The sequence below is a fragment of the Bicyclus anynana genome, chromosome 8, assembly GCF_947172395.1.
Source record: "Bicyclus anynana chromosome 8, ilBicAnyn1.1, whole genome shotgun sequence".
Lineage (NCBI taxonomy): Eukaryota > Metazoa > Arthropoda > Insecta > Lepidoptera > Nymphalidae > Bicyclus > Bicyclus anynana.
In genome coordinates, this window is record NC_069090.1 from 7,745,843 (window position 1) to 7,773,741 (window position 27,899).

The window sequence follows — 27,899 nt, forward strand, 5'->3', positions numbered from 1 at the left end:
GATGAAGGGAGTGACAAATTATTGTAATGGTATTTATAGTACAGAAGTAGATAATAATGGCCAAAATGTTGATCATGAATTTTTGAAACATAAAAGGCTGACTGTTACGTTGCCGTACATAAATTAATTATATAAAATTTTTAATAAAAAAAATTCAACCGGTTTCAAAAACAAAACATACTGACTAAAATAAAAAGCGAAAAATAATATCATACTAAGTTCTATATATAATATACACTAACTGATGATCAGTTTGAAGGCGGTGTTGAGGGAAAGTTTCAAAAGTTGTCTTAACAATTTTTGAAAGTTTCCCTCGATTTTTTCAGGATCCCATCATCAGATCCTTATATGGTGACAATGGAACCACTTCAGGAGTACACACTTTCAAACAAAAAATATTCAAATTGGTTAAGAAATTACGAAGTTCTGAGGTAACAAACATAAGAAAGAAAAAAAAAATACGCGTCGAATTGAGAACCTCCTTCTTTTTTTTGTATTAAAAACTATGATGACCCAAAACATAAAAAACCAAGTAAGGCTTCCGCTTTTTTTCAGGTACAGAAATAACACCCAGTACATCTAGTCAGTCGAGCATCAACTTGCACAATTCCTATGCTGTAGCATGGTGCGGGTGACTTTTGCTTGTATGGCGTTCATAATAAGTCCTCACTATTATCGTGAATCGCGGCCAACTTTCAAGAGTGAAACGAACTGTCACCCGCACCATGCTACAGCGCATGAACTGTAGTTGGATAGTGCGGAGTCTTAGTGATAAGATCCCGTTTTGCCATTTGAGTATGGAACCCTAAAAAGTGATCATAAATATATCCAGTACTAGCGGCCACGCGCGACTTCGCCCGCGTGGAAATCAATACCTTCTACCCCTATTTCAACACTTTAGGGGTTGAATTTTAGAAATTTTTGAATTTCGTATTTTTTTATGATTTATAAACATTTTTTTTAAAACTGTAATATTAGAATTTAGACGTTCCATACAAACTTTCAACCCTTATTTCTATTTTTATTTTAGGGTCAAAAAGTACCTTATGTTTTGCTCCAAGATCCCATTTACTACTATACCAAAATTCATCTTGATCGGTTTAGCCGGGTAATGGTAACAGACAGACAGATTAACTTTCGCATTTATAATATTTTTTTTTTTTATTCTTTACAAGTTAGCCCTTGACTACAATCACACCTGATAGTAAGGGATGATGCAGTCCAAGATGGAAGCGGGCTAACTTGTTAGGAGGAGGATGAAAATCCACACCCCTTTCGGTTTCTACACGACATCGTACCGGAACGCTAAATCGCTTGGCGGTACGTCTTTGTCGGTAGGGTGGTAACTAGCCACGGCCGAGGCCTCCCACCAGCCAGACCTGGACCAATTAAGAAAACCTCAATCGGCCCAGCTGGGGATCGAACCCAGGACCTCCGTCTTGTAAATCCACCGCGCATACCACTGCGCCACGGAGACCGTGTTTTCTACAAGATTGTGCGATGTGAGCTATGAAGCAGAGGCGTAGCTACCGCCGTATCAGCCGTATAAATGATATGGGCCCCCCGAAGTACAGGGGCCCCGTATCTGGTATCTGGTGCTGAGCGAAAAAAAACATAAAATACTGCGTATAGAATTTCACTTCAGAAATTACAGAAGTCAAAATAGCAATTTTTTTTTCTCGGGTTACGCCTAAAAATTGTGCAAAATGAGATGGTCCATTTCAGGTATACTTGTACCCCGTATCATTAAAATTTAAAAAATACAAGTATTTTATTGAAATCTAAATAAGTGAATGAATCTAACGAAATAAAAAGAAATAAATAAAATTAAAACTCAAGTTTTTGAGTTATATCTAGATGACGTCCATAATGCAACTATGACTTGACAATTGACAGCAAGCGTCAAATTGACTACTGCAGTGAAAACGTCATCAATCCGCCATTATTACCTATAATAATGTTGCGTTTCTCGGGAGATAATGAATATTATTTCGAAAGAATTAAAGTAAATTCGTAGATTTTCATTATCAAAAATAGTTAACAAAAATATTTTCTTCTATTTCCGTCAGGGTACAATGCCTAATCCTGGGCTCCATACAATTTTGGACCATCTCCTTTGAAAATTATAAATTTAGCTATATTCTTAGTTTTTTTTTCAATGTCCCAACACTCGATAAAAAAATAGTATGTCACAACAAACATTTTGGCACCAATTTTATTTTTTGGTGATAGAGTTGAGTTAATTGGGGCCCCCCAACTAACTTTGATACAGGGTCCCTCCAAGGCAAGCTACGCCACTGCTATGAGGCTATGAGGCTGTGACCCATGAGTCACGACACAGTGAACGTTACATCACGTAGCGGTCGAAGCATCCCAGACAGCGCCCTACTTCTCACAGCACGTCACTTTCGATTTAATTGGATTATTGTGAACTGGCTCGCTCTAGCGGGCGCGTGCCAGTTGTTATAGGACCAATATATTCTATGTTTTATTACTAATACGAGGTCATGTATTAGGCTACCTACAGTTGTGTGGCGTGGACTAGCCTAGACGTGGATGAAGTCGCATCAGCGAGGCCTCTTCTTTCATCATATCAGCCGATGGACGTCCACTGCAGGACGTAGGCCTTTTGTAGGGACTTCCAAATCATCAACAAATCCCTGCGACTCGCTTGATGTCGTCAGTCTATCTGGTGGGGGGTCGACTAACACAGCGCTTGCTAGTGCGGGGTCGCCATTCCAGCACTTTGGGACCCCAACGTCCATCGGCTCTTCGAACTATGTGCCCCACCCATTGCCACTTCAGCTTCGCAACTCGTTAAACTATGTCGATGACTTTGGTTCTTCTGCGGATCTCCTAATTTCTGATTCGATCACGCAGAGGTACTCCTAATTCCTAACATAGCTCGTTCCATCGCCCGCTGTGTGACTCTGAGCCTTCTTATGAGGCCCATAGTTAGCGACCAAGTCTCGGAACCATAGGTCATCAATGGCAACACGCACTGTTCAAAGACTTTTGTTTTCAGGCACTGAGGAATTTCGGACGAAAAGATTTCGCGAAGTATCCCGAATGCAGCCCAGCCGAGTTGAATTCGGTTCACCTCTTTCTCGAAACTTCATCACCATTTCATTTTCTCTTTCCTTTTCTTTCAGTACCCTAATATCTACCCAATCTACATATATTCAACACTGTTTTGCTGGCTTTTTATAAAAACTTTTGAACTTTTAAAAATTGACATGTAGTCATACCACATGTTGATTTTTAAAAGTTTAGTTAGACGATACCAAAACATAAACAAGTTTTTTTGAATTTTTTGTTTGTCCGTGTTTCTGTTGGTCCGGGTTGATCTTTCGAGCGTTTATAGTCATAACAAACATTATACTACTATTTTTACGTTAAATGTTACACGGAATATAATATTCTTTATATATATATTTTTTATTCTTTACAAGTTAGCCCTTGACTCACCTGAAGGTAAGTGATGATGCAGTCTAAGATGGAAGCGGGCTAACTTGTTAGGAGGAGGATAAAAATCCACACCCCTTTCGGTTTTTACACGGCATCGTACCGGAACGCTAAATAACTTGGCGGTACGTCTTTGCCGGTAGGGTGGTAACTAGCCACGGCCGAAGCCTCCCACCAGCCAGACCTGGACAAATTAAGAAAATCTCAATCTGCCCAGCCGGGGATCGAACCCAGGACCTCCGTCTTGTAAATCCACCGCGCAAACCACTGCGCCACGGAGGCCGTCAATATTACAGCTAAACAAAATAGCTTTATCAAAATCCTATTGCAATATTTTCATTGAAATACAATTTATTAACATATCAATAATAATAAGTCACGCTCTGGTTTGTTAAAATTTATCTGTTGATTTAGTGCGATTGTTTGAAACACTTCCTTCATTTATATCAATTCAATGTCTTCGTTAAGCAATTAGAATGAAATTGTTAATTAATTTTTATTGCCACAATACATCATTCTTTAACAGATTAAATAATGATTAAATTCATATTATGCTAAAACAATTTATAGGTGTAGGCAATCTCTGATTCTACTTAACGGATTGACATTGAGATTGAAAATTCTTTTAGCCACAGAAACTCACGTTATTTGCAAGTGCCATAGGCTATGTTTTAACGAACGAAGTTCCCGTTCCCGTATGCCTACGGGAACTTAACAGGTGAATCCGCGGGGCGTCTGCTAGTTTATTCTATCAATCAGCTACCTACCCTTCAATCCGAATCATAGCAATGCTGCTTAGTGGTACAATAAGTATAAGTAGTAGTACAGACAATAATAATTAAAAGACTTAGTCCCGTGTAAATAACTAAAAAGACAATTTTATTTAAGGTAGTATGGTATATCAGTGGCGAAGGATGGAATTTAGATAAAGGTAAGCTGTCTCAAAGAAAAGGAAATGCATACAGCGTGATACAAACTCCGGTTTCTCATATATCTAGATACAGTACAACAATGAATATGTATGAATTTTAAAGGTAACCCGGCGGGAATCGCCTTGCATGAACCCTTCGCCGCTGGTATATACTCGTAGGTTATTGATATATTGATATTATTAACTAAAGCTACTGTTACACATGCTCATTTCAAGCACGAAAGCATGCTACTATTGAGCAGTTGCTACTTATTAGCATGTATATCACAACATTGCTAATAATGAGTATGCTTATTTCGAGCTTGCTCAAGAATCAACAGTCGTGCGATTTATGAGCATGCTACTTGCTGCGCGGGTGGAAGGTGCTTTTAGCGCGTCTGAACAGGTTTGCTTATTGAGTATGCTAGTCGATCAGCATTGCTATTCTGTATTCTCTTCACCTTCATCACTCCCTGTCTAACACGATACTATAGACAGAGAGCGATAGATACAAATTAGCATGTGTAATTGGAATGTTTGCTTTAAACATGCTTATTCAGGAGCATACTTAAAAATGGCATGCTTATTTGTAGCAAATGAAAACTGATGATAAGCATGCTCGTATGGAGCATACTTAATAGCACGTTCTTAGCATGCTATTTTAGAGCATGTGTAACAATACCTATAAGGTTTATTCTACGCGTCAGCTTTAGCGTTTTCCAAGTACTGTGATTTGATTCTACACATATTCAATTATTATAAATATACTTTCCAATCTCCCAGACGGGTCTTGTCATTTCGATGGCTGATTTTCGTAATAATTACTGTTCACTTAGCTAATAATGGTTTTAACATTTAGTTGAGATTAAAGTACCCTTAATGTCAGGGCTAGCAGGACATAAGTCAGTTAATCCGAGACGGATTTCATGTCTTTCTCTATAGCTCACAAGCTGACTTCCGCGACTTCGCTTGCGTGGCAATCTCTGGTACTAACTTAAAGAACAGACTTTCAGTTTTAATATATTTAAGAGCACACCAGCTTTACGAACCGATTCCGGAACAGTTTCTGTGTCCGAATATGGCGTAGCAATCAATCAACAACTACAACTTGTGAATCAATAGGCGTAATAGTATGTAACAGTGGTGTAGTAGTTTCTATAATAATAATCAGTCGCCGAGACGAGAATTTAGTGGTAGTCGTTAGTAGCACAGAATACATAAATATTACAAGTAAGTAAGTAGTCAAATAAGTCGTCAGTATAACGTCAGTTACCCCTCATTCGCACGAGAGTTTTTTAACGGACGTTAAAAAAGCATTAAATTAAGGTCTATTTCCAACGTCCAAAATTGAAAATGCAACAAAATTTAAAATGATTCTGTTCTGACGCGTCACGACACGACACGTCAGACAAATGTTAATCCGGCTTAAGCATATTTCGCTTGGCAACATCTTCATAACTATATCAACAGGTGAAATCGGAGTCAAACGTCAAAAAGAAAAAAAACAATAAGTACTCTCTATTTTTAATGCACGACTTAAATAGACTCTGCGTTATCTGATTTGCAATATTGACCTTTACGTGAACGTAATTAGTACATAGCGAGTTAGTACGGAGCAAGCATATTAATAACAAATCTGCAATAGATTTTGATAGAGTCAGAAAAACAATAAATAATGTAAAATATGAAACCCCAAACAGACAGACAGACGTCTGTCTGTTTATCCTTTTTTATGTTAACCGAGCACCACGCTGACAGTCAGACAAAAAAAATTTTTTTTTTTGCTTCAGTGTCGAAATTATGACAGCTCCAACTGTAAGTACTAGCGGACGCCCGCGATTTTATCTGCGTGAAAATCGATGTGAACTTTTAACCCGTATTTTACCCCTTTCTTTTTATATCTGTGCACGTTTTTTATATCAAAAATAGTCCATTAATCATTTTACAATATATAACTTAAAACAAGAACGATTTATATTAATAAATTTCAACAACATATCGGCAGTTTTTTGAACAATCTTGAATGACATTATTTTTATTATAATTTTTGGAGTGGATGTAACAATTTATACAAATGCAACTGAAAAAACGAAGGACCTTCCATACAAACTTTCAATCCCTGTTTTAACACCTTAAGACTAAATTTTCGCGACTAAATGTATCCATCCATATAACCATATTCATATTATCTTCGTCTACAATCGTGCACTACTTCGTCTACAATTATTTGAATTAATTCAGTAGTTTCAGCGTGATGCCCAGTAAACAAATACACGGACAGACAGACAAATAATAAAAAAAATATATTTTTGGCTTCAGTATCGATATTATATAATGAAACAAACAACAAAAATTTTCAAAATATCTTCAATGTACAGAATTTGACCTGTTACAGTTTTATTACAAGTATAGATTGCTTTTGCTGTCGCTACCGACGTAGGTGCGTCCAGTCGTCCACATGTGTCCTACGTGTGGCGCAATCAGTGGAAAGTTGCTCTGCACTTATCTATGTATCGTAAACTTTACTGCTAAGCCCGTATGTTAATATTATATTTAAGATATTATACTAAACGGTAGATAGATATGTATATTTTATGCTAAGACTTTAAATTGTTTATTACTTCGCTGTGTCCAGATATCACCACGCAACTCCTCAGTAGGTGACGTGTAGTCGAGACAGATTAAGTACCTATAGTCTAAAAAAAAAATATTCATACAGCCGAACGTAAAACCTCCTCCTTTTTGGAAGTCAGTTAAAAAGTGGAATTCATAGACGTTGTAGGGGCACCCCCAGGGAATCATTCAGCCGCTGAGTGTTGAATTTAACCTCAATTTTTTGATAATTTACAACGTCTATGAATTCCACTGTAAGCTCCCCTCTATAAGATGACCTTCACCGACTTGTCTGCCAGATGAAAAGTTTATCAAATTAAATATATTGCCAATGCCTAAAGAATTTCAGTCCTAATTATGATTAATTAACAGTTTATTAATTTTTTAACTTTTTACAGGTTTGGTTAATAGACAAATGTCATACCAATAAAGTATGAAGTCTATAAAATATGCAAACATTGGATATTTTTTCCCGTCACAACTCTAGAGTATGTAGCTATAAACAGGTAACTTGATAGTAGTAACTAGCACTAGTCTGTTTAATGATTAAAAGTTAAGTTGAAATTTCATTAGAAACACGATAGTATAGGGTTGTCTGCGAAATATCAGTCCTGGATCCCGGACATCATCATAATCCTTATTATTAATATTTCCTTGACTGATTTTTTTTTGCCAACCTATTGACAATATATTTATTGATATACTTAAAATTTAATTTAATAATGATGTGTAAAAACATAATAACAAACATTTTAACTACACGCGTATTACTTAATAGTATTCAAAGTATTCAATATTCAGAATGGCTACACTGTTGATAGCTCGACGCGCGTTGAAATCTTTTGTACAACGAATTAACCCATGGTTATTTTTACTTCGTACGTAAAAAAGAGTGTTATACGTTTGACGTTTGTGCTTGGGTATCTCAGTGTTTGTCTGAGACATCGTAGCTTCTAAAATCTAGATAATAATAATAATAATAAAAACATTTATTTAGCCAAAACAACATAACATAAATAAGAAAAAAACATGAGAATTAATACTAACTTAATACTAAGGCTTCGGCTGAATGGGGCGCTGCCTCAGCTCTATGCTACAGCTAAGTAACTGTAGTAACTAAACGAACATACCTATCTTAATTAGTTTTTTTTTTATTTGGTTCTTAGCTAATTTGAACTAAAAACTAATTTTAATGTATAAAGTTACATAATATATATAATTTTTTTTATATAAAATTGCACAGAAGAAAAATGTTTGCTAACTTCGCAAACTAAGAACTAACTAAGAAGAAATAATTATATTAGTTACACATTTATAGTAATACTAAGTAACCACACCGGGTCATCATTATATTTTGACGGCCTCCGTGGCGCAGTGGTATGCGCGGTGGATTTACATAACGGAGGTCCTGGGTTCGATCCCCGGCTGGGTCAATTGTGATTTTCTTAATTGGTCCAGGTCTAGCTGGTGGGAGGCTTCGGCCGTGGCTAGTTACCACCCTACAGACAAAGACGTACCGCCAAGCGATTTAGCGTTCCGGTACGATGTCGTGTAGAAACCGAAAAGTGGTATGGATTTTCATCCTCCTCCTTACAAGTTAGCCCGCTTCCATCTTAGACTGCATCATCACTTACCATCAGGTGAGATTGTAGTCAAGGGCTAACTTGTAAAGAATAAATAAAATAAAATAAATAAAATAGCACACTTATGTCTTAATCAAAACCGAGCTTAATCTGTAGATCTTTCATTCAGGTCTGAAAAATAGGATTACATAAAGAAGTATTTACTATTTACCGGCGGCAGTCCGTCGCAGTCTGTGGCTAAAGTGCGCGAGAGACGCACGCGGACTTACAGTACGTGTGAGTTTAGAACGTTCGTTTTCATTGGTCTGAACTTTGACAATTTTGTGTGTGTGCATTTGGTTTGACACAGTAAGGTAAGTGTTTGTTTTCCTTCAATTTATTATAACATATTAATTTACTTCATTAAGAGTTGAATAGCATTACTTACGAGCATCGGCGGAAAGTTGCCAGTTTATCGGTGTTTTATAGGATATATTTTGGAGAATGTGCTCAGGAGCTATTCGGTGTCATACCACCTTCGCCTTTTTACCATCGCACCGCAAGACATCGGGTGGGTTTTCATCCCTATGTTGTAGATGTCCCTAGGACCCGTACAAAACGCTTTTCGTCTTCTTTTCTCATACGCACGGCTAAGGTTTGGAATGCCCTTCCCAAGTCTGTGTTTCCTGAATATTATAACTTGGGTATCTTCAAAACAAGAGTGAATAGGCACCTTCTAGGCAAGCGTGTCCCATCTTAGACTGTATCTACACTTACCATCAGGTTAGATCATGGTCAAACGCGAGCCTATTTGCATTAAAAAAACAAAACTTTTCGGAAGTTATCCATTATAAATAGTGATTAATTGATTTATTAATTGCGAATCTTTGTAGCGGCATTTTTTACATCTCCTGGGGATGCTACGGCATTAACACAGGGCATTAATACAGGATTTTTTACCGGATCTAGGTGGGTGTGTGCTTTGATTCAGTCAGTCATGGTTAATAGCAAAATTAATTAATTAGTCCTAATCTTTAAGAAACCAAAATTTTGTAATCAATATTTAATTATTCTCTAAGTTCTCGTTCCACACATCTCCTCTCCAGATCAAAATTATTTTAAAGTTAAACTAGCAAAATATTCCGTATAATAATCCTAATTTTCTGTGTATTTTCAGTTTTATAATTTAAAAATGTGTTTTTATATTAATTCGTGGTTTGAAAAATATAGTGCAAAGTGTAAATATTATATTTTTATAGTATTTGAAATAAACCTATAAACACATGAGATTAAAAAACTTTTCCTCAGTAACAAACACAATGTAGATCATTATTAATATATTCTTTTTTTTTTTAAATAATTGTAATCACTTTAAAATGAACCCTGACCCGATAAACTTGAGCAATATTCCATTAGCATTGTAACGTCGTACCGGGGTTAATCTATTTCGTATTAACATCACCGCCAAACTAAAACTATGTCTCATACTTATTGTAATCTTTCATAAGCCATTGTCGGCTTCACTGCACGGTTGAATCTAAGAGCTCGGAATTAAGTCCAGTTTTTTAGCTATTGTGGCTTGTTTATAGGTTTAATTTTAATCTCAGGGTTGCTCACGTCAGGCTAAAAAAAGCCCAGGAATTAATATCACTTACGAGTATATTAAAGGTATTGATGAAGTTTTATTTTATTCCAGGATTATCTACCTTTAATTAAATTTAAGTTATTAAGAGACAAATCAATGATTTCCTAAAAGAACAAAAAAAGAAGGAATTGGATGGAGCTTTTATAGGAATTCTTGATTTATGTTATTTATAAGTAATTTGTCGACTATTATATCTTTGTGACTATCAGCAGATAATGTAATATGGTATCGATTGCATCGACTGTCAGTCTATCTATTATTTGATTCGAAATGAATCTCTTGACCTTAATAAGGTAATATCATCCGATTTCATACAGTATTTTGTAATGTATACCTAATATAAAGGTCAATGGTTGCAAGCTAATCTGAAATATAACTACTTACAGAGAAAAATAAGTATTCATATACAATTCATAGAACATGTTATAAATAAAAAACAACACTGTACTGTTTCCATAATGCTCTACTGTTTGTATAATGCTCCACTATATATCGTAAAGTGCTATTTTAAAAATTCCGTTCTATCGCAAAACAATACGTTTCTAAATGTTTAATTACAACATGTCCTAAAGATACCTTTCCCACGATCATTTCATATCAACTTACCTCACTGTCATTGCGATCATTACCAAAAAAACTGTAGCACAGCGCAATAAATCCTAAACAGACATTAAAATGGGTGTTAACGATGGGAAAACGTGTAATTGATACTATTTTTATAAGAACTAAAGCATTGTTTCAAGACCTTTCACATTCTACACATATAATATATATCACCTCGGACTAATTACTTAAGGACCTGCCTCGCTATAGCTTGGCAACTTGGCAACTTCGTTAACACTCTCAATGGTCCGCCCGGGCCAAGGGGTATGTAGCGATGAATGAAAAACCCACGACTGATGCACCTCACTTCTCCGAATTAATGTTAGAAAGCTACTTTTTATACTGGAACAATGCTCCCCTTTTCCTTTCAACTAATAAGCTAACCTGATAAGTGTATATTGACTTTTCCTTTTAATATTACTTTTTCACACCAATTAATTAATCTTTTATCTTTTCGTCGTCGTCGTCGTCATCAACCCATATTCGGCTCACTGCTGAGCTCGAGTCTCCTCTCAGAATGAGAGGGGTTAGGCCAGTAGTCCACCACACTGGCCCAATGCGGATTGGCAGACTTCACACACGCAGAGAATTATGGTAATTCTCTGGTATGCAGGTTTCCTCACGATGTTTTCTTTCACCGATTGAGACACGTGTTATTTAATTTCTTGAAATGCACACAACTGAAAAGTTGGAGGTGCATGCCCCGGACCGGATTCGAACCCACACCCTCCGGAATCGGAGGCAGAGGTCATATCCACTGGGCTATCACGGCTTTTATCTTTTACCAAGGGGAAATTTAGTGAGATATTATTAGTAAGCAAACTAATACTAGATATTATTAGTTCACTTGACCGTGAAAACTAATATGTAATTGAATCACGATTACAATTATTATAGATGACAAAGAAATAACGGAAGTTTATTGTGAAAAAAAAAATTGTTTGATAATTTGAGATTGTATTTTTATAAATGGACATGTTCTCATTACCATCAATTTGAGGTGTAGATGTTAGAGTTTGGCTACTGAAAGACTAAAGAAGAGACTAAAGTCGTGTGGCATTATTAATATTTTTTAAAAAATGCATATGTGTGAATACATTACTGCCTATAAAAAATGCAATTGTATCTAGCAAACTGTGTTATTTCAATATTTGCGATATCAGTATCCAGTTCCATTAGCCAAATACTAACATCTACTTCAAATTAGTAGTGAACGTTGAACATGTGTATTAGTAAAACATTAATTAACAATTATTTCAAAACATGAATTTCGAAATCATAAAACATTTTTTTAATAAACATCCGTACTTTATGTACCTGTAATAACCATACCCTGCAGACTGAAATACAGCAATGCTTCTTGACTGTTTAGATAGGCATACAATGTAATAATAAAACTTTCTGTGTATTCTGTTTTGTAAAGTTAGAATGAAAATCGAAAATCGAAGCTGGAAATGTGGTCCACTCAATTTACTAACCGTGATGTAAGTTAGCTACCTAATAGAATTCACATCAAATCAATAAGAACCGCATTTTTCTACTGGAAACTGTAATTTACCTACTGTATGATATAAACGATAGGATAGGATATGACGTGATAGCCCAGAGGATATGACCTCTGCCTCCGATTCCGGAGGGTGTGGGTTCGAATCCGGTCCGGGGCATGCACCTCCAACTTCAGTTGTGTGCATTTTAAGAAATTAAATATCACGTGTCTCAATCAATCAATCACGTGTGTGAAGTCTGCCAATCCGCATTGGGCCAGCGTGGTGGACTATTGACCTAACCCCTCTCATTCTGAGAGGAGACTCGAGCTCAGCAGTGAGCCGAATATGGGTTGATGACGATGATATAAACGAGCGGTTGTCAATGGGCATCGGATGACATTTTTTTTCATAGAACTTCAATGTTGATCAGTTATCTATCCTAATCTATATTGATATTATAAATGCGAAAGTAAATCTGTCTGCCTGTCTTTTCACGGCCAAGCGGCTGAACCGATCAAAATGAATTTTGATATTATGATAAATGGGACCTTGGAGCAGAACATACTACTACTATCCCTTTAGTAGTACTTTTTATCCCTAAAATAAAAAGAGAAGGGGGTGAAATAGGAGTTGAAAGTTTCTACGGAAAGGCGATAGCGATAGCGATAGCGTAGTCATTAAATAAATAGTGAATACGAAATCAGGTGATTTAAGAATAACTAACAATAGTCTAGCTGGTAAATTTCGTATATGTCAACTAGCTTACGTCAAAGATAGTGAATTTCCCTGCAGACCTAAGAAGCAAATTCTACTTTGACCTTTTTCCCTTAGCCTTCCATTCCTAAATGTTTTTAAGCAACACCAAACGTGCGATTGTTAACAACCTTAACGGAAATCCGGCCAACAAAAATACAAATCAAAGTAAACTTGTAATTAATAGATAACATAACTTACGTGTTTCTAATTCTTTTTTTGTGAAACAAATACCTTTATAATTTCAACATAATCACAAAATCTCACATGATTTTATCATTTAGTTTTCCTTTCAACGCATTTTTGCAATATTTTCTACGGTTTTTCCATTAACTCGTTTCCTAAGCATACGTCTTACATCCTTAGCTCTTGTAACTATATTCATAAGAACTATAATTCAATATCACTTATCAGAATAGTGTTTTTGTCAACGTATCAGTACACTGCAGTGTCCCAATTTTCTCACACACGTATTTACTAGTACTTCAAAGAAATAAATACTTTATACACAACCATGTAAGTCATATATTTGCTTGCACATTTGGATGTTTTTGCTTTATTAACTTTAAACTGCACTTCAGCTTTAGATATACAAGCAAAAAGCAAGTGCAAAGGTAATAACGTATGTTGTGCTTATTTATATTTTGCCTAATCACAGATTTAAGAGCAAAATTTCAACATTATTTTCATTTTCATAACTGGCGGAGAAAACAGATGGTCAAACTATGAAGTAGCCACGTCATCAGCAATACTCCATAAGAATGCTAGGAATTATTAAACTAAATCATATTACACAAATTTTTTTTGTTAATTTTATAACACTAGTACTCGCTTTCTTTTTAAAAGATCGTCGGCGGTAGGCGTCGATTAATCGCTCAATCGACGCCTCCCGTGCCAGAAGGCTGGCCTATATTTAGGCCAGAGAATTAGTATTGCCATACAACGTGGCAATACCGCCAGCCTCCTGAGCATTTTACCAATGAACATCGATTCGGACGAATTCTACGACGCCTAAGTCTGTAGATATAATGATATTTCCTTTTATAAAAATTTTATAATTGTGTAAGGATCGTTTTCCCAAATTCAATTACAAAATATCTATTGTTTCTCACATTTCAAAACACAAACGTGTGTGTACGCCATTGTTGCGTGTGTAATTGATCCTAATTAACACAGATGTCACACCTAGATTAGGAATAAATACCTGCAAATATCTTGCGTGCCGTGCGCGCCGTACGCCAGCTATTCTACTTACCTACGTAGTAAATACATAATATAATCTTTTAAACAAAAAAAAATCAACCGACTTCAAAATCATAAAATAGACTAAAAAGCGAAAAATAAACATCGTAAAAAAAAGGATAATAGCACATACGATGTTTATTTTTTGCTTTTTAGTCTATTTTTGTGATTTTGAAGTCGGTTGATTTAAAAATAGACTAAAAAGCGAAAAATTTACATCGTATGTGCTATTATACTAGTTAGTACAGTTTGTTGACGAATTTGATATGAATACTATTCATATAAAATTACAGCTTTCTAGCTCTACGATAACACACTAGACTACATGGCAAAGACATAAGGGCTCCTTGTTGGCTACGGAACAATAAAAATCAAACAATCTATTCTAATATTATAAAGCTGAAGAGTTTGTTTGTTTGATTGAACGCGCTAATCTAAGGAACTACTGGTCCGATTTGATAAATTCTTTCAGTGTTAGATAGCCCATTTTTCGAGGAAAGCTATAGGCTACATTTTATCCCCGTATTCCTACGGGAACGGGAACCACGCGGGTGGAACCGCGCGGTGTCTACTAATCACAAATATATACCGTCGTCTACCAGGAAACGAGCTGTATTGTTATGAAAATACTTATTGTAAAACGAATGTTCTAAATTATATTTTTATGACCTTCCTTTATAAATTATTACTACGAGTAGGATCTCAATCATTTCAAACTGAACACACTTTGGAACTAAAAATACTTTTTCAATAACATCAAAATTGTTTTTGTAATAATAAACTAAATTGAACATTGTTGATTAAAAAATAGCAATCGCTGTTATTTTTCTTTCGGTTTTCTTCTAAACTAAGTCTGAATAATAACCCTGAAAAATAGTAATAAAAAAAAACTCAATTTGGATTACTTTTTTAAGAAAATGCCCAAAATAGAAACGGGCCGGACACAGAACCTCCCATTTTTTATCAGTTAAAAACAAACAATATCGTGTACATCAAATAAAAATTACTGTGCACTCTGACTACCATCTACGTCGTTAGTCCCGTGGTCTTTGGATCAGGAGGTAATAGGTTCGAATCCTGGCTATGAAATACTGAACTTTTCTTTCTTTCTAGAAACTTTGAGTAGGGAAGTTGGCTGTGTACCTATCTTGGAGAGCACTATCAATATTATTATCATTAAGATCTGCTATCCCGTCAACCTGCATTGGAGCAGCGTGGTGGGTCTAACCTCCATACCCCTCTGCTTTAAGGGGGGAGGCCTGGCCAGTTACGAGTACTGTGCCGTCTAGGCTAGGGCCAATTGGTAAAAAAAACTTAGCTTTTCGAAGCGTTTAAATTAAACACACACGTTCCACTCTCACTTATGAAATGTAATTAAGAATCGATTATCATTATATTTTTTTCAATGTAGTATAGGGAAAATGTGCAATATCATTATACAATAAGTCTCTTTTGTGGCCCCTAGAAAGTCAAAAGTACATATTTCCACATTCTTTAACTATGGCATATCAGAGTATAATATACCGGAGTTATATAAAAATTCATGAAATCGTATCGTCTATTCCTTTCTACATACTTATTACTTACTTAATTTTGCGGGATTTGTGAGAAACTGAATTTCACGCAGACGAAGCGCGTAGGGCGTCCGCTAGTAATTCAATATTTTATAGCTTAAGTAGAATACTTGAACTAAGGACCTTTTAATCTGAAGGTACATAGGCTAACCACTGGACCAAACAAGGCAGTTAAAGCAAGGTATAAAATAAACCGCAAAACGGTTCATCAAATATTTATTGGCCCTTAATGTCAACAAAATGTCAGTTAGCTCAATGGCTGTTCAAACTAAGATTAATGGTAACTTAATAAAATAACTCATTAATTCGCAAAGTTATGTAGGACGAAACAAATTGCATTAATATAGAATGTACTTGCATCACATTAACAATGATCGGTCCTAATCGAGTACAATATATAAATCGACTGAATTTTTTATAGTGAATCTTGATATCAACACCGAACCGAATATGGGTTGATAATGATGATTATGATGATCCCGGTTGCTATACAAGGTTCATTAATCTCTAACTCCTAACTAGATATTGGATTGAGAATTGGGCAGTTCGATTTGTCGACAATAAAAACGGAAGTAACAATATTTCCATTCGTTTCCGTAACAATGTCTTATTAACTTATCATCAGTGTGAGTTTCGAATAAATCCGTATCTTTTTATCTAGTAGACTAGTTAGTTTTTGATGTACCGGTGACTCTTGAACCAAATTTCAATGGAAAATTTGTACCAAAATTATTGTTGTAAATATTTTTTTCAGGTTTCGGACATTGAAATAAATAATGAAAATGTCTATAATCTATATTCTAATTTTTAAATTTAATAGAATTTAATAATATAAAGAAATACAGAAGAATTTCAAATTCACACTGCCGAGTTATTAACGTAACGGGTTGGAGACTTTAGAATGCCGTAAACGTAGATATGTCTTTCATTGTGCGTGAAATCATCTTTATGCTTAATAAGTGTAAGTGTTCTGAGAAGTAAAATTTTACCACACTTTGATTGTAGTTCTTATTAGTAGATACAAAAATGACAGACATTACATTGTTAATTCATCATCATCATCATCATATCAGCCGATGGACGTCCACTGCAGGACATAGGCCTTTTGTAGGGACTTCCAAACATCACGATACTGAGCCGCCTGCATCCAGCGAATCCCTGCGACTCGCTTGATGTCGTCAGTCCACCTGGTGGGGGGTCGGCCAACACTGCGCTTACTAGTGCGGGGTCGCCATTCCAGCACTTTGGGACCCCAACGTCCATCGGCTCTTCGCACTATGTGCCCCGCCCATTGCCACTTCAGCTTCGCAACTCGTTGAGCTATGTCGGTGACTTTGGTTCTTCTGCGGATCTCCTCATTTCTGATTCGATCACGCAGAGATACTCCTAACATAGCTCGTTCCATCGCGAAACTTGCGAAACTTCAATACCGAGCGTATTAAAAATGCGATTGAAAACAATCGCGGCTCAAAAGTTTTCGCCAGAGATCTGTCTATTGGACAGAGGCAGCTGACGCGTTTGAAGACCGAGCACGGTAATCTGATTTCTTCCAAGCCCGAGTTATTAAGTGAGGTCGAGAAGTTCTATGGACAGCTATACACGACTACTCAGCAGCCTGTTAACAACTTGGCTAAGGACCCCAGAGCCAAGTTGACCCGACACTATACCGAAGATATCCCGGACGTCAGCCTATACGAGATTAGTGTGGCTCTCAAACACCTGAAGAACAATAAGGCGCCAGGTGAGGACGGAATCACAGCAGAACTCCTGAAAGCGGGTGGAAAACCGATACTTAAAGTCCTTCAGCGATTGTTCAATTCCGTCATTCACGAGGGCACGACGCCTGAGGCGTGGCATAGGGGCGTGGTGGTTATGTTCTTCAAAAAAGGTGACAACACCTTGCTGAAGAATTACAGACCCATCTCGCTGCTAAGCCATGTTTACAAATTGTTCTCGAGAGTCATTACGAATCGTCTCGCTAATAGGTTTGACGACTTCCAGCCTCCCGAACAAGCCGGTTTCCGAAAAGGCTTTAGTACCATAGACCACATCCATACGCTGCGGTAGGTTATACAGAAGACTCACGAGTATAACCAGCCACTTTGCTTAGCGTTTGTGGACTATGAGAAAGCCTTCGATTCGGTGGAAACCTGGGCTGTGCTAAGGTCATTGCAGAGGTGCCGAATTAATTACAGGTATATCCAAGCGTTGAAGTGCTTGTACGAAAACGCCACTATGTCAGTCCGTATTCAGGATCAGACTACGAGGCCAATCCAGTTGCAGCGAGGAGTGCGACAGGGAGATGTGATCTCTCCGAAGCTATTTACCGCCGCATTGGAAGACGTCTTTAAGCTTCTGGACTGGGGCGGACTTGGCATTAACATCAATGGCGAGTACATCACTCAACTGCGGTTCGCGGACGATGTAGTCATCATGGCACAGACTCTGGATGACCTTAGTACCATGCTTAATGACCTCAGCAGCGTTTCTCAACAGGTGGGCCTGAAAATGAACATGGGCAAAACAAAAATAATGTGTAATGCTCATGTATCGCTCCACCCAGTTATAGTTGAGAACGCTGCACTCGAAATTGTAGACGAATACATATACCTAGGACATATGATCCAGTTAGGTAGGTCCAATTTCGAGAAAGAGGTGAACCATCGAATCCAACTCGGCTGGGCTGCATTCGGGAAACTTCGTGACATCTTTTCGTCCGAAATTCCTCAGTGCCTGAAGACAAAAGTCTTCGAACAGTGCGTGTTGCCAGTGATGACCTATGGTTCCGAGACTTGGTCGCTAACTATGGGCCTCATAAGAAGGCTCAGAGTCACACAGCGGGCGATGGAGCGATTGTTAATTATTGCCCTTTATTTATATTATTGCTGATACAAATTAACTGGCCTAGAACTTAAGTTACAGATAAGTATTATAAAACAAAAAAGCTTTTCGGAACGGATCAAAAACAAACGTGCCAAAAGTACGTGTGGAGATTGCAACTCCTTGACATTAGGTAAACGATCATCTTACGTTCACTCGAACTTGGAGCTAGGGTTGGCAAAACTCGATAGATCGTCGCGCCAGAAGGATAATTAGTAATGAACCGATGACACAGGCCAAATTGCAGAGTTTCGGTTCAGTTGTCTGTCGGTTTTTTACCGGATATACTTACATTGAGAAGTGGAAATTTCCTCTTTTGAGCGCCTCATTTTTCATGACCCGGCACATCTAAAATTATTTAACATCATTAGTGTATACAGGCAGGCGTTAGATAGATCGCACGAGAGATTTTTTTAAAGACGTTAAAAAGCGTTTAAATATAGTATGAAGTTAAATGAAGTTCTATTTTCAACGCCCAAAATTGAAAATGCAACACTGCTCGAAAAAAACGTCGTGTTGTGTGAACATATACTTGGAAATGCATTTGTTGTATTTGAACGCTTTTTAACGTCTTTTAAAAAAACTCTCGTGCGAATGATGGCTAATTTTAGTTTGCACAACTGTAGTTCAATTTAGGATGTTACATTTTCTGATATGTCTCTTGTAAATAGCCTATAAGCAAAAACTTTAAAATTACAAACAATATTTTTGTTGTATAATTTGTAACGCCGATAATATCATTAACTTATATCAAAATGTTTCGACATTTTCTTCCGTTTTCTGCCTTCACTTTTAATCAGAATTAATATTTTATCTGTTAACTGAATCAAGTTACATGAGGGCTTTTCCATTATTATATGAACCTAATATAAAGACAAGGTTAATTTACTTAATTTAATAATTTAGTTTCTTTATCTCTTAATTGAATTTTACTTATCGTAAAATCGGAATGTACACGTAATTTAATTAAAGTAATCTCCATTTAAATATCAGCCAAATCTTATTTGTAAGTACATTTTTCATATATTTTTTTTTATGCATGTAGATGTTATTTATTTATTTATTTTATTTATTTATACTTTATTGCACAAAATAAAACAAAAACAATAACAAAGGAAAACATAGAAAACAAGTATGTGCAAAGGCGGTCTTATTGCTTATAGCAATATCTACCAGACAACCTTTGGATAAAGGAATTAATGTAATTAAATGCGGGATAGTGCAACAAAAAAAAATATATATATATAATAATAAAAATAGTATATTTATATATAATACATGTATAAATATAAAATATACATAATATATAATAAAATAAATAAATAAATATATAATAAAATAAATATATAAATATACCTGAGTAATAATTATAAAGAAACTACGAATTACAACTATACAGGTAATATTTGAATAAACGACTTTTAAAAGTTCCCAGTGTCTTTGAATTACGTATTTCATAAGGAAGACCATTCCAGAGAGTAATTGATGTACGTGTAAATGACTTATTATAGAACTTAGTGTGGCTAGGAGGAACATGCAACCGACTGTTTGTACAAGCTCTCAAATTTTGGCGCTCAGTATTTGAGCCATGAAAAGAAAATTTCTGTTTTAATAAGAAGGAGTGCAAGGATGATAAAGGATGGAGTATAAAAGAGACAGAATATGCAGTTTACGACGTTGTCTGATAGGAAGCCATTTCAAACGAGCACGATATTCAGATATGTATATTCAGATATGTATATTCATGATATATATATTCAGTTATTTTCTCATTATCTTTATTTTTTTTTTAATAATACTCGCCGAAGAGACGAATATTATAAAGGACCCAAAAAACCATGGATTTCCCGTTTAAAAACTAGCCAGTATACAATCTATGTCCAATCAAAGTTTCAACCAAATCAGTTCCGAAAAATAAATATTTTAAATAGTGTAAATAAAACATACTTAGCAAACTATTTATTTTAGATAATTTGTATATTTTGACGACCTCTCTGGCGCAGTAGCTATGCTGTTCTCAACAGTGAGTTCTTAGGTTCGATTCCCAGATCAGTTTAGGATTTACATTTTCTAATTTGGCCCAGATATGGTCTGTTGGTAGGCATCAGCCGTGGCTAGTAAACACCCAACCGGCAAAGACGTACCGCCAAGCAATTCAGCGTTACGGTACGATGTCGCGCAAAAACCTATATCTCTTCCAATAAAACCCGTTTTCGTCATTAAATATTAGGTGACATCACAGTCAAGAGCTAAATTGTCATTCAATTAATAAAAAAAAAAAAAAAATATTTAAATTTTGACAACCATACGCTACGAGTTTAATGATGAGACGGTTTAAACATTGTTATGGAAAGGCCTTGCAATACTTTCGCATATCGAACGACTAGCGGACTCACGCAACTCCGTTTGCATGAAATTCTAACTTTAGTAGTAGTAATCCAGGATATAATGTAAACGTATTCCAGACTTCATCCACATTGTAGTTGCAGTGTGAAGCAACGAACATTTAGATACACTTTTATAATATTAGTATGATGTATATTTTAAAGTGTAATATAGAATATTGTTTTTTTTTATAATTAATTTGTTAGGTATTTTGTTAGATATAATCATGGGGGACAAATGAGAAATAAACACCGCCAACCATTTAAAATATTAGCTATATAAAAACATATTTATTTAACCCATTGAACGAAAAAATACTGTGCTGTTAAAATAATAAACAATATTTATTTAAATCTCGAGAATTTGGCCTATTAGAGAGTTCAACGCGCTTGCAGTTCCACTATTTCATTATAAAACGTAATAAATCATGTTAACACTTTATATTCATAGTACATTAAGATGCTTGTATATTAGTAATATAAGATGCAATAACATGAGGTGCTCCTGCTGCAATAAGGTACTGTATACAATTAGTTATTATATTAATTTGTCCAATGACAAGTTAGCCCCTGTTATTTTATTTTTTAATTATTAAATAAAGTTTTGAAATAGAACGAATTAAACAAAACAAAAAAAAAACACCGTGTTTAAATTTCCGTCCCTAAATTTAAAACTCAAGCTTCAAGAAATTTATTTCTGTTTAGCGCAAATTACCAGCATACAAGGACCACAGTCTGATACGATTATGCATCTTGAGAGTAATGGGTCTAAATTGCCTACCTCGGCGAATGCCGGCGCACTGAGTGAAAATTAATATAATTTATCTGGTAAACCTGTGGAAAGCATAATCTTCTAGACTCTAATAGATTAACATTAGAATCCGATCCAATTTAAATTCATAAAAACTGGACGCAACATACGTGTACCTTCACGCAACTTTGGTTTGTTACATTTCATTCACCCCCTTCTACATATTTAAGGGTTACTTACTATTATGAATCGCATATAAAAAATGATAAAATAAAAATTATAGTACATGTTTGTAATGCCTACTGCCAGGACCAATTATTAGGGATCTACATAAATTTACGAACAAATCTCTCAAAAATCTCTAAATCAAAAATATTTAATACCCTATCTCTGAACAGAAACATAAGACCCTGATAAAACCCATATCTTGCCCATTTTTAAATTCACACTGTTTCTTCATATTGGAAGAAGCCATATTCTAACAAAATACCTAGTTTCAAGCCAAGGTACTAAAGGTTTAAATGTTACCTTCGTACTTATAAACGCCACAGCCTACCTTATAATTACACGTAGGTACTAATAACAACAGCAAATGACAACTTCAGTATTTGTGGTTAAGGAACATAATAGTGTATAAAATACCGTAACAATATACCTATTCTCTAACCGACAAAAATACGGGAAAGATTCTCAATCCAACCCGTATAGGTATTTTTAAGTACTAACTTTTTACTTATCTTTGACAAGGTCCAAATTTGATGATCCTTTTTATTGGAAAGCGTATACTTCGAAATTGATTCCATACAAATTTAGAATAAAACCTAAGGGTAGGAAAACAGGAGATGATTAATTGTTTACTCATTACTTTTAATTTTACAGAGTAATTTGATTTTAATCGAATTTATATGGACAAAAGAGATGTCATTACATAATGACATTACATCTTAAATAACAAGATCTTATTATAATTGGATTTTCTTAAGAATAATTAAAAATGTGATGAAAAAACGACATAGTGCCGAGTGCATTGGGTCCGTTCCCGTGATCCAGTTCACACGGCACTGAGCGAGATAACATTTGCAATTTGTATTGTTATAAATCAGCCAAAAATTACGATGATTACGATTTTCTTTTGCATTAAAAAAAATTTCAGTCAATTCACAATTTGATTTACATTTCGAAGTATTGTTTGCTAATGTTCTGTTATTGTAGGATTGAATTCCGTAAGTTACTTAAATTAGTTTGTTTTTTTAAATCAAAATTGTTCCAGCTTTTCATTTAATTTTTTTTTAGATTTGTTTATATACCTAACTCTCAAATATGACCAATCTGTGCATTATTTTCAGTTCCAAATCTGGGCATTATTTTTGATGTCCCGGTTGTTAAAAATCAATAGAAGTATCAATAGTAGTAAAAATAGAAGTCAATAAAGAGATAATTCTACTGAATAAAGTATAGATTTTTTCCCCGGCCTAAATATTTTTAGGGTTCACGAACCTCCGAGGACAAAAACGGAATCCATAAAGGATCACCTATGTGTGTCACAGATATTTTTTTTAATTGAGCAAAGGTTCTCTCATAATGCAGCAAGCCAACAACCTCTCTACAATTTTATTTTCTCACTTACTATTAGTACTACACGACGTTGATACCTAGATAGCCTTTTCCCTTAAAACTGTAGCATGTTACTTATTGCAGTATGTGCGTGTTGCATAATATCCCGACATGAACTTATCTAACCACTAGGCGTTGAACCTTAATCTAGATATCTTCCAGAGTCTGTACGTCATATATGAGAATGTTTTCTACAATCTGACTTCGTAATCTAAACACGAGATAGTTTGGTGCGTATGCGCCAACAACTTTTTAACATTATACAAGAATCAAATTAATAATTTTTATGTATATTTTTTATATTTACCGCCAACCTACGCTGGTGCAACGTGGTGGGTCTAAGCTCCAAATCCAATAGGCCAGACCAAGTAGCATGTCATTAAAATAGGCTTATCATTATCAATTACTAGCCGACGCCGCGCAGTTTTACCCACGTGGTTTCCGTTCCCGTAAGAACACGGGGATAAAATATAGCCTACAGCCTTCCTCGATAAATGGGCTATCTAACACTGAAATATTTTTTTTAATTGGACTAGTAGTTCCTGAGATAAGCACCTTCAACCAAACAAATAAACAAATAAACTCTTCAGCTTTATAATATTATAGTATAGATTTAACTATAAATATAAAATTGTTATATTACTCGTCAATAGCTCCAGGGATAGGGGCTAGTATCAACCGAAGCTCACTGGTTCGATCCACGTTGAAATACGACGTACCCATTCGTAACACAGTCTTAAAACTAATCGAAAGGGAAAGGAATATTGCTTATATTAATAAAACAGATAAATATAGGTTCATTAAATCTTATATTCTTTAAAATATATAAAATCAAAAATTTTTAACCTTTAAAAGTAAAGCTTTATCTTTTTAAAGCTAAAAGACATTCTAGGCGTTGAATCAAAAACAATTTAGAGAAAATATTCGAATTTCAGGACCTCACAATTTCAGTTCACCTAGGGTTTTATCTATACTAATATTATAAAGCTGAGTTTGTTTGTTTGTTTGATTGAACGCGGTAATCTCAGGAACTACTAGTTCGTGATAGCCCAGTGGATATGACCTCTGCCTCCGATTCCGGAGGGTGTGGGTTCGAATCCGGTCTGGGACATGCACCTCCAACTTTTCAGTTATGTGCATTTTAAGAAATTAAAATATCACGTGTCTCACGAAGGGAAACATCGTGAGGAAACCTGCATACCAGAGAATTATCTTAATTCTCTGCGTGTGTGAAGTCTGCCAATCCGCATTGGGCCAGCGTGGTGGACTATTGGCCTAACCCCTCTCATTCTGAGAGGAGACTCGAGCTTAGCAGTGAGCCGAATATGGGTTGATGACGACTAGTCCGATTTGAAAAATTCTTTCAGTGTTAGATAGCCCATCTATCGAGAAATATAGGCTATATATTATTCCCGCGTTCTTACGGAAACGGCAACCATGCGAGTGAAACCGCGCGGCGTCAGCTAGTTATTTATAATTTACACTGAAAGATTTTATTTTTAATTGCTTCTAAGAGGTTTTAGATTACCGTTGTTCATATTATACTTTCGAATGTAAGATTAGATTATACTTAAGGATGCGTGATAGCCCAGTGGATATGACCACTGCCTCCGATTCCGGAGGGTGTGGGTTCGAATCTGGTCCGGTTCACGCACCAACATTTCAGTCGTGTGCATTTTAAGAAATTAAATATCACGTGTCTGAAACAGTGCAGGAAAACATCGTGAGGAAACCCGCATACCAGAGAATGCGTGTGGAAAGTCGGCCAATCCGCATTGGGCCAGCGTGGTGGACTATTGGCCTAAGCCCTCTCATTCTGAGCGGAGACTCGAGCTCAGCAGTGAGCCGAATATGGCTTGATAACGAACGAACAAATATTATTCTTTCATTTTTATGTATAGTACCAAGTAATTTTATCAAAGTTATATTTTTACGTCTTATAATAAATGTTCTTAGGTACATATAGGTATATATTATGATAAAAGACAATAGTGTACCTAATTAAGTACAAGTTGGATACATATCCGAGCTATGTCAACATTGTCAGGGGTCAAGCTCAGAACAACTTTTCTCTCACGACAGTCTGGTATAAAAGTATGAGTCACGACTCACATTAATGTAACAACATGTAACTTTGTGATTTTATGCACAAAATCTTAAAGAGCTCGCAGCAATAGCTATTATCAAATCAAATCAGATCTTACTTTAGTCCTGAAGGCCCTAATGGGTCTTATGGGCTCTAAAAATACTCTCTTTGCGAGGAATAACGCCAGCCAATGACGATCAAGTCAGCAGTGCTGCCTCCATAGCACGTAGGGATATAGGTAGTTAAAAAACTACCAACCAAAGCAATAACCATATTTCGACATTACCCAGTGCCCACATACCTACGCGCTTTAGATATCGCTGTATACTTGAGCATCTGTGGCCGGCGTAAGATATTGGTTGATATATTTTTTTTATTATTCTATACAAGTTAGCCCTTGACTACAATATCACCTGATGGTAAGTGATGATGCAGTCTAATATGGAAGCGGGCAAACTAGTTAGAATAAAAGTCTACACGACTACGTACCAGAACGCTAAATCGCTTGGCGGTACGTCTTTGCCGGCAGGGTGGTAAGCTTCCCACCAGCCAGACCTGGATCAATTAGAAAAATCTCAATATGCCCAGCAGGGGATTGAACCCAGGACCTCCGTTTTGTAAATCCACCGCGCATACCACTGCGCCACGGAGGCCGTCATGTTACTGTGACAGAAGTGAAGAACAACATAAAGTAGCTTTCGCCTGCATCGCTAGCGGCGAAGATATAATGCAACAAAGACTCATTTATAACGTCTTATTTATTACAGTATCCGGCTTAAACATGCGACGAATAATCTAATCTAGATGTAGATCTAATCCATTTAACTATCGCACTAAGACGTCGGGTGGGTATTTAGGGACTTCTCGCACTATACAGCCACGACCAAGTCGTTGGACGTGGTCGCAAATGCTACGGTTTGTCTACGACCAGATTAACGGTCACGACTCCGGTCGTAAATTGACCAATGGTCAATTGTTATTCGGCTTGCACAACACTGGCTGGCCTGAGTGCATTCGCTGTCACAAAACTACAGTTTATTTCTTTTTTTTATTATTTACAACTGAGCCCTTGGCTACAATCACACCTGATGGTAAGTGATGATGCAATCTAAGATAGGAGCGGGCTAATTTGTTAGGAGGATGAAAATCCTCATCCCTTTTGGTTTCTACACGACGTCGTAACGCTAAATCGCTTGGCGGTACGTTTTTGTCTGTAGGGTGGTAACTAGCCACGGCCGAAGCCTTCCACCAGCCAAACACTCTGTTGTTTCATGTAAGATGGTGCGGGTTCGTTTCACTCTTGAAAGTTAGTCGCGATTCACGGTAATAGTGTAACACTACCAGCTTTCCAAGTTATTCTAAAAAAAGAATTTTATAAATAAAAGAAAATATTAATATTTCATAGCCCAACCCAGACCTATTAATTCTAAGCCGCGTATTCTAACCACAGGAAAAACGAGGCAGTTATGGTACACACTTTATTTATTGTAAACTAGGGCAAACCAACGTTCGTTATGCTATATGATGTAAAAATTTACCTAAGAAGAATACAAGAAGCGATGCAAAAGGTGCAAGGGCGCTACACTTTCACGTATAGCCTTACGTTGACTCGTTGAGAGTGTAGTTCGAAGATTATAGTGCTCACTCTTTGGCCTTGCAAACAAAACATCCCGTAGATAGTAAACGTGGTAAAAATGACACATAAACGCTGCTTTTCTAAGGCCGGACTCAACACCCACGGCACTTGAACTGGGTCCTAACTGAAAATCAGTGCTGCATAGTTCTTTTTTGTGTAGGAAGTATGTGGCAAAATGCTGAGTTAGAGCCTTTTTCTAGGTTATGCCACATATTGCAAAGCATTCTTCTTTTATTGCTCCACTTTTTGCGTGGACAATTAAGCTGTGAAATAATTTAGAATTTAAGAATGTAATATGTGGCATTACTTAAAAATAAAGATCATTCTATCTTTCACCCAGAGGTCAGTGTTCGATCCCTGCAGCTGGACTATTGTCATGCCTACTCCTAACAGACTTTCAGATGTAAATATTGGTCGTATTTAAAAAGATAACAAACATTATTTTCAAATATTTTTAAATAATACACAGAATTTTGCTTCATTATAGGTGATGGAATGTTTTATAAAGATTATTATTCATTACTAGCAGAAGCCCGCGACTTCGTCCGCGCAAAAACCCTACTACTACCCTACCCTACTCCCACTCTACAGCTACCCTACCGTACAGGGGATGAGTAGGGACTCAACCCTTACCCTACTCTACCCCTGACCTACTCCTACCCAACCCCTACCCTACCCTACCCCTGCCCTACCC

The 27,899-nt window shown here is 36.2% G+C and overlaps 1 protein-coding gene across 1 annotated transcript in view; it reads left to right on the top strand.

Moving 5' to 3' along the window:
* The first annotated feature begins 8,770 nt into the window (after positions 1–8,770).
* The window catches only part of LOC112056283 (glucose dehydrogenase [FAD, quinone]), a 42,170-nt gene continuing 23,041 nt past the window's right edge, over positions 8,771–27,899 (top strand). Inside the window, exon 1 of the mRNA XM_024096688.2 lies at positions 8,771–8,924. The gene's annotated coding sequence lies outside the window, so the exon portion shown is untranslated. The remainder of the gene's footprint in view (positions 8,925–27,899) is intronic.